The 7,500-nt window shown below is 48.2% G+C and overlaps 2 non-coding genes across 2 annotated transcripts; both read right to left on the bottom strand.

Annotated features, from left to right (window-relative positions):
• Window positions 1–101: 101 nt before the first annotated feature.
• Window positions 102–254, bottom strand: LOC124319923. Its single transcript, XR_006913616.1, has one exon. It is a non-coding gene; the product is annotated as a 5.8S ribosomal RNA (ribosomal RNA).
• A 936-nt stretch (window positions 255–1,190) lies between these two features.
• LOC124319927 lies at window positions 1,191–3,485 on the bottom strand. Its single transcript, XR_006913619.1, has one exon. It is a non-coding gene; the product is annotated as a small subunit ribosomal RNA (ribosomal RNA).
• Window positions 3,486–7,500: the final 4,015 nt, after the last annotated feature.

Here is a 7,500-nt window from a genome sequence, read left to right as displayed (position 1 = left end):
CGGGAGCTTTTATGCGGTCAGGCCGGGTGAAAAATAAATCTCGCCGCGACCCAACATGCAAAACCAAGACTGAAAAAATCTCTGTTCGTTCATCATTCGACCGACCCTCAGTCAGATGTGGCCCGAGCGAGAAGCTGGGCCGCCATTTACGTTCAAGATTTCGATGCTCCATGTGTTCTGCAGTTCGCATGGATTAGCGCACTTTGCTGCGCTCTTCATCGATCCACGAGCCTAGTGATCCACCGTTCAGGGTCGTATATAAAACGACATATTCGTTTTCTTCTCTCTTTTTCTCCAACCCGCCCAAGCAAATGAATGCGAGGGCGGAGAAAGAAAGCCAGAAAGAAAATGTTCCGATAAACACTCGTACTAGAATTTGGGTTTAGTGTGTTATTGTGATTTTGAATTCTTCCTACTTCATCGAGAGGGCGAAGGGCAAGCTTAAAAAACATTCGGTTTTCAACGGCATAGTGTCGGGCTTTGGAGTGTTAGTCTATACGACGCACACGCACGCAACCACGAGTATCTACGCCCGAAAAGAACGTCCAGAGTAAAGTCTCACACTTTCGTCCCCCACCGAGAATCAAAAAATCCCGAAGACGAAGAGAGAAACAAAAAAAAAACAATTTCGATTGGGCGTATCCGCTTTAAACCACCGCGCATCAGAGCGCCTGATACCCGTTCAAAATCTTGATGTTTTTTTTTTTTTTTTCCGACTCTCCATCCACCGAGTTTTTATTTTTCAAAGTGTTTGATTTAGGGACTAAGACTTTATAAAATCTCCTTTATTGTTCCTTCGGTACTCGCGGCCCAGGCGGGCTATCGTATTCTTCACTCTACTAACGTCAACACTGTGAGCGCCGCTAAAGGTCGAATGAATCTATAGAGACATTCACCATCGAAGCAGGAAGAATTTGCTCACGGCCATAGACCAAATCGAAAGACTTTGTGTTTTTTTTTGAGCCGAGAGGAAAGAAAAATCAATTTGAAAAGGCGAATCCGCTTTAAACCACCGCGCATCAGAGCGCCTGATACCCGTTCAAAATAAATGATTTTCTTCCGTCAACCCACACATAGTTCATACGATGTCTTACGCCGAAAGACTTTTGATGGGGTTTTTTTTGTTTTGCAACTTTTAGTTGTTTCGTGCTCAACCAAAGCCATATGCGCAAAACATTTGTCTTGTTCGTTTATGATCCTTCCGCAGGTTCACCTACGGAAACCTTGTTACGACTTTTACTTCCTCTAAAGGATCAAGTTCGACCATCTTTCAGTCTCGCCGTTGGTAGGCACCGCACGGGCAGAGATTGCTCCCCACTCGACGGCACCCCGACAAGCCCGTCCGAAGGCCTCACTAAATCATTCAATCGGTAGTAGCGACGGGCGGTGTGTACAAAGGGCAGGGACGTAATCGACGCGGGCTAGTGACCCGCGCCTACTAGGGATTCCTGGTTCATGGGGATCATTGCAGTCCCCAATCCCAACCACGAAGGAGGTTCAGCGGTTACCCGGTCCTTTCGGACAGGGAGAGTGAAACACGCTGATTCCTTCAGTGTAGCGCGCGTGCGGCCCAGGACATCTAAGGGCATCACAGACCTGTTATTGCTCACTGTCACGCGGCTGGACGCCGCTTGTCCCTCTAAGAAGACTGCGTGACGGACGCGAGAGCAGAAGGTATCGCCGGGGATGACGACGACCGAATAACAATAGAGCCAGCCCCCGCGAGACATTCCCGACAAAGCCCCGCCATACCTCATCCGCCAGGCAACCAACCCGTGAAGGCCGTACACCCGACGAACAAAGCACAACGAAACCAAGCCGAGAGATTGCCTCACTAAAGGAACCAGTCCCACCGAGACCCGAATCGCCGCCACCTGATCCCGACGCCTCCGTACTCCCTTCGGTTTCAATTGATAAAACCCGTCACCTATTTAGCAGGCTAGAGTCTCGTTCGTTATCGGAATTAACCAGACAAATCGCTCCACCAACTAAGAACGGCCATGCACCACCACCCACCGAATCAAGAAAGAGCTCTCAATCTGTCAATCCTTCCAGTGTCCGGGCCTGGTGAGGTTTCCCGTGTTGAGTCAAATTAAGCCGCAGGCTCCACTCCTGGTGGTGCCCTTCCGTCAATTCCTTTAAGTTTCAGCTTTGCAACCATACTTCCCCCGGAACCCAAAGACTTTGGTTTCCCGGAAGCTGCCCGTCGAGTCATTGGAGTAACTCCGACGGATTGCTGGTTGGCATCGTTTATGGTTAGAACTAGGGCGGTATCTGATCGCCTTCGAACCTCTAACTTTCGTTCTTGATCAAGGAAAACATTCTTGGCAAATGCCTTCGCTGTTGTTCGTCTTGCGGCGGTCCAAGAATTTCACCTCTGTCGCCGCAGTACGAATGCCCCCGTCCGTCTCTATTGACCATTACCTCGGGTCCAAAAGTAAAAGACCAGCAAAATCGGACCGAGGTCCTATTCCATCATTCCATGCTGCGATATTCAGGCGTTGGGATACACCTGCTTTGAGCACTCTAATTTGTTCAAAGTAAACGTTGCCGGCCGCCCGAGACACCCGGTGAAGGGCACCCCGAACGATTGACTGGGTGGAGCGAATCGAGTCAACTACGACCAAAATTTAAAAAAGAACCCGAAAGAACTTTCCAACTCTGGCCGCAGATACAACAACGACGCACCGACCACCACTCCGGCGATGTTGTCCGACCGTGAAGAGAGTCGGGCTTTGACACCCGGGCTCCCAGAGCGTGAAACGCAACACCCTTGATTCAGAGCGGCGCCGCCCGGCCGAAGACAGACATCCGACTACGAGCTTTTTAACCGCAACAACTTTAATATACGCTATTGGAGCTGGAGTTACCGCGGCTGCTGGCACCAGACTTGCCCTCCAATGGTTCCTCGTTAAAGGATTTAAAGTGTACTCATTCCAATCACGGGGCCTCGGAAGAGTCCCGTATCGTTATTTTTCGTCACTACCTCCCCGTGCCGGGAGTGGGTAATTTGCGCGCCTGCTGCCTTCCTTGGATGTGGTAGCCGTTTCTCAGGCTCCCTCTCCGGAATCGAACCCCGATTCCCCGTTACCCGTTGCAACCATGGTAGGCGCGTAACCTACCATCGACAGTTGATAAGGCAGACATTTGAAAGATACGTCGCCGGCGCGAAGGCCGTGCGATCGGCGTGAAGTTATCCAGAGTCACCAAAATTGGTACGGTGCGCGAGCCCGAAAGCCCGGCCCCGACTGGTTTTGATCTAATAAAAGCACCTCTTCTGCGAGCCCGAAAGCCCGCAGTCGAGGCTCGAGTGCATGTATTAGCTCTAGAATTACCACAGTTATCCAAGTAGGATGGAGTGGATCTAAGGAACCATAACTGATTTATTGAGCCATTCGCGGTTTCGCCGTCTAGCGGCTTGTACTTAGACATGCATGGCTTAATCTTTGAGACAAGCATATGCTACTGGCAGGATCAACCAGGTATTTCGTGTATGTTTGTTTGATATGCATCCGGCGAGTTGCGGGTTTTTATTTCGCCCACGCATCACCAAACACACACCAAATCAACACGTTTTTCGTTTTTTTTCTTTTTCTTCGGAAACTAAAATTTTTGATCGCAACGCCTGGCGTGTCACAGCGAGTCCCAGTGAAGAGAAACACCGATCCGATCCGTTTGTTGGATTTTTTTCATTTCAATTTCCAAAGTCAAAGACCATTCAACGGTCTATGAGCCCAAAGTGAATCGGATTCATTCGACCGGTCTTGATATATTCATCAACTTTTTTTCCCGTATTACGGTTTTCGACGGTCATATGTGGCGTGCTGTATGCTCATAAGTCAAGCCTGCTTTACTAAGCTGACAAGCATACATCTTTTAAATTTTTGTGGGCTCAGAGTTTTATTTTTATTTTTCCACCGCCGAGGCACACTCTCGCATCACCCCGCACGACACACACACACACACACACCTCACCGCTCAACGGTCACACGAGGCAGAATTTTCCGCAAAGACTTTCGAAGAGAAAGAGAAAACTCGGAACAACCGCGGTCAGAGGCCAGCATAGAGGCATCGTATAGAAAGTCATGGGCGGAAAAAAACAAATCATTTCAAGTCGAGACAAGCAACCAGACTACCCCTATAAAAGTGCGCAATTCTTTAAGAGTTCACCGAAGAATGACCGAGATCAAGTATGCACGAAACGAACATATTCCAAGGGCAGCTGAATAAGCGATTCTGCGCCGAAGCGCGAGAAAAGCAAGCGGTACACCGATGGGGATCGTTTTTTTATCGTGTTAGATTCGTTGTTGTCAAGCAAGGATTCTCAAAATGTTTTTTGCATTGCACCCAAGTTTCGTACTGATTACTTGTCGCAGACCGGTGACTGTCAAAAAAAATTTTTTTACGTTTTTTCTTGAGAGGTCACTGCCTACACACAACTCCGGGCGGGCCGTACACTCACAGCCGTTTGAATTCTCCCTTCGTGTGTCATGGCCATAACTGAGCGTACATCTTACCGGGCGCCGAGTTGATCTGGCTTGTTCGATGAACGTTCGGGATACGTACAATCGATATAGCTCCAACCGTAACTCGTTTGTAATTACGCCGGCCATACTCAGCGGGCGCTCAGCTCAGCTCTCGATATCTTCCGTCGAAGGGAAGTTCGTAGTAAAAGAGAGTCAGAGTCGACGCCACATTTTGCGGTCCTCGCATCTCATCCGATTTTTGAATTTTATAGATTTGCCATCACTTCCACCCAATTCTCTCGTATATTTCAATCTCTTGACTTTGTCCGACCGGGCCGTCTTCGCCCCCCTTCAACTCCGTCCATCTCCACTTCTGTGTTCCACACAACGAGCTTCCGTCAAACGGCAAAATGTGAAATATGCGCACGCCGCACGAAATAATTTGAAAGCGTTCTGTTTGGTGGCTTTTTTATTTTTTATCTCTCGGCTCACACACACACACACACATTTCCGCCTGAACGGTAATTTTTTTTGATACGGTGTCAAAAAGTGAAAAGACGCGCACCATTTTCTTTTCTCTTCCGTATCGTCGCTGACGGTAAACGCTGATGGTTATGATGCCGTAAGTTTGGAAGAAAGAATCTTTCCCGTCTTGTCTTGTTACGGTAAAATAACAAAGAACAAGCGTCCGATTTCTCTCACAGACGGCCACAGACAAACCACACGTGCCGAAGAAACGAAACGTCCGAAACCAAAAAAATGTTTGACGCGCGCACCTCTTCTGAACTTTTCGACCAAGAGTCGTTGGATCGAGTGACGAGCTTCTCAGCTGTCGCACCAATCGGTGAAGCGGGCGTTTGAATTCCCGTCCACATCGCGGTTCGGATATATTTTTACATATACCGACCATCGGAAATTTCGAAAACGGTTTTACCGAAGGAATGATATTTCACACACCGACAGCTCATCGAGTTCGTCTCCGTTCAACGGTTTTTTTTTTTAAGACTTTTTGATCGCATGGGGCTAAACTGGTTAGAGCAAAGCCGCGATCCAAGCAGTGAAAAAAAAACAAAGACAGTGCAAGCGCGATCGAACGGAATCGAAACTAAAATCATGTGAAGTGGCGGGCGGAAAGGAGCTCAGCTACGGTGGAAATGAAACTACAACTAACGCCGAACCGGACAACTTCCCATTCTGCGTCTTCGTTTCATTTCCCAAAGCTCCCCGTCGATACCAAAGTTTTTGCGTCGAAGCTACTAAAGAAATTTCGCGCTTTCCTTTTCGCCTCTTTCGCCTTCCCTTCGATATCTATCCAACCACCGGCTTCGACTTTATTTCTTTCACCCGTCTATTCGCCCGATAGTCGACGGTCGGCCATTCTTTGGTATCGGCCAGGCGGACTAACAAGAAGTAAGACTCGTTTGAAAAATTTGGACCGGGCTTTACAATCGCTGCTTGTCGTAATGTCGCAAATTTGAAAAAAATTTTCAATTCGAGAAACCAAACTATTCGACACTTCGAAAATTTTTGGGACTCTGAAAATTTTTCCGAGTTTAGGAATCGAGACCTCTTCTATACTAAGGAAAACCACTAATGTTCCGCCGCATAATGTCTCCGTTTTCCGGCTCATTTTTAGCGATTGGACGGGGACATTGCCCCATCCAACCGCCAGCCGACTTTCAGGAACCGTCGTTTTCAAAGTTGGGACTTAGAAAATTTTCGACGAGTGGGAATTTTTTACGGTCGCAAGTCATCACGACACGCCCGACCAACCCATTTGAGAGCCGCCACGCCTCGACGGTGTGACGGCTTTTTTTCGAATCGACGGGTCTCGCTCACTCCTCTCTCGCGCCGACCAGAGGCCGGGCGAGAGAGTCGTTGCCAAACACCGTCGTCGGAAATGGGAGAATTTGAGTGGGAATTTTTTACGGTCGCGAGTCATCACGACACGCCCGACCAACCCACTTGAGAGCCGCCACGCCTCGACGGTGTGACGGCTTCTCTTTTCGAATCGACGGGTCTCGCTCACTCCTCTCTCGCGCCGACCAGTGGCCGGGCGAGAGAGTCGTTGCCAAACACCGTCGTCGGAAATCGAGAAATTTTCATTTCCATTTCCATTTTTTTTCATCGGCCTTTATACGTCCAAGTCCCGCCAACCACGTCACTACCACGTCGTCGGGACTTAGAAAAATTTTTCAATTTTTCGGACTTAGAAAATTTTTCAACTTTCTTTTTTTCGACAACCTCTTCCCTATATAGGAAAGTAGTGGATGTTCCGGGCAGTAACTGTACGAAAAAGTCGATTTCCGAATTTTTGCCGGACATTCACCTGAGCTCAGGCCGGGCCGCCCGCTCAACTGCCGCCCGGTCACCACCAAAAACCGGTCTTGGAAATTTTAGGACTTAGAAAATTTTTCAACTTTTTCTTTCTCGACAACCTCTTCCCTATATAGGAAAGTAGTGGATGTTCCGGGCAGTAACTGTACGAAAAAGTTGATTTCCGAAATTTTGCCGGGCTTTCACCAGAGCTCAGGCGGGGCTTACCATCACACCCGCCGACCGGTCACCACCAAAAACCGGTCTTGGAAATTTTAGGACTTAGAAATTTTTTCCAACTTTTTTTCTTTCGCTCTTTCTCTCTTTTTCAGCCGTCTTTGCTCGTCCCAGTGCCGCCTATAGCTTCACTATCCATCGTCGGGACTTAGAAAAATTTTTCAATTTTTCGGACTTAGAAAATTTTTTCAATTTTCATTTTCGACAACCTCTTCCCTATATAGGAAAGTAGTGGATGTTCCGGGCAGTAACTGTACGAAAAAGTTGATTTCCGAAATTTTGCCGGACATTCACCTGAGCTCAGGCCGGGCCGCCCGCTCAACTGCCGACCGGTCTCCACCAAAAACCGGTCTTGGAAATTTTAGGACTTAGAAATTTTTTCCAACTTTTTTTCTTTCGCTCTTTCTCTCTTTTTCAGCCGTCTTTGCTCGTCCCAGTGCCGCCTATAGCTTCACTATCCATCGTCGGGACTTAGAAAAAT

This window comes from Daphnia pulicaria, unplaced genomic scaffold (genome assembly GCF_021234035.1).
Source record: "Daphnia pulicaria isolate SC F1-1A unplaced genomic scaffold, SC_F0-13Bv2 h1tg000219l, whole genome shotgun sequence".
Classification (NCBI taxonomy): Eukaryota; Metazoa; Arthropoda; class Branchiopoda; order Diplostraca; family Daphniidae; genus Daphnia; species Daphnia pulicaria.
This window is presented reverse-complemented; position numbering and strand designations above follow the sequence as displayed.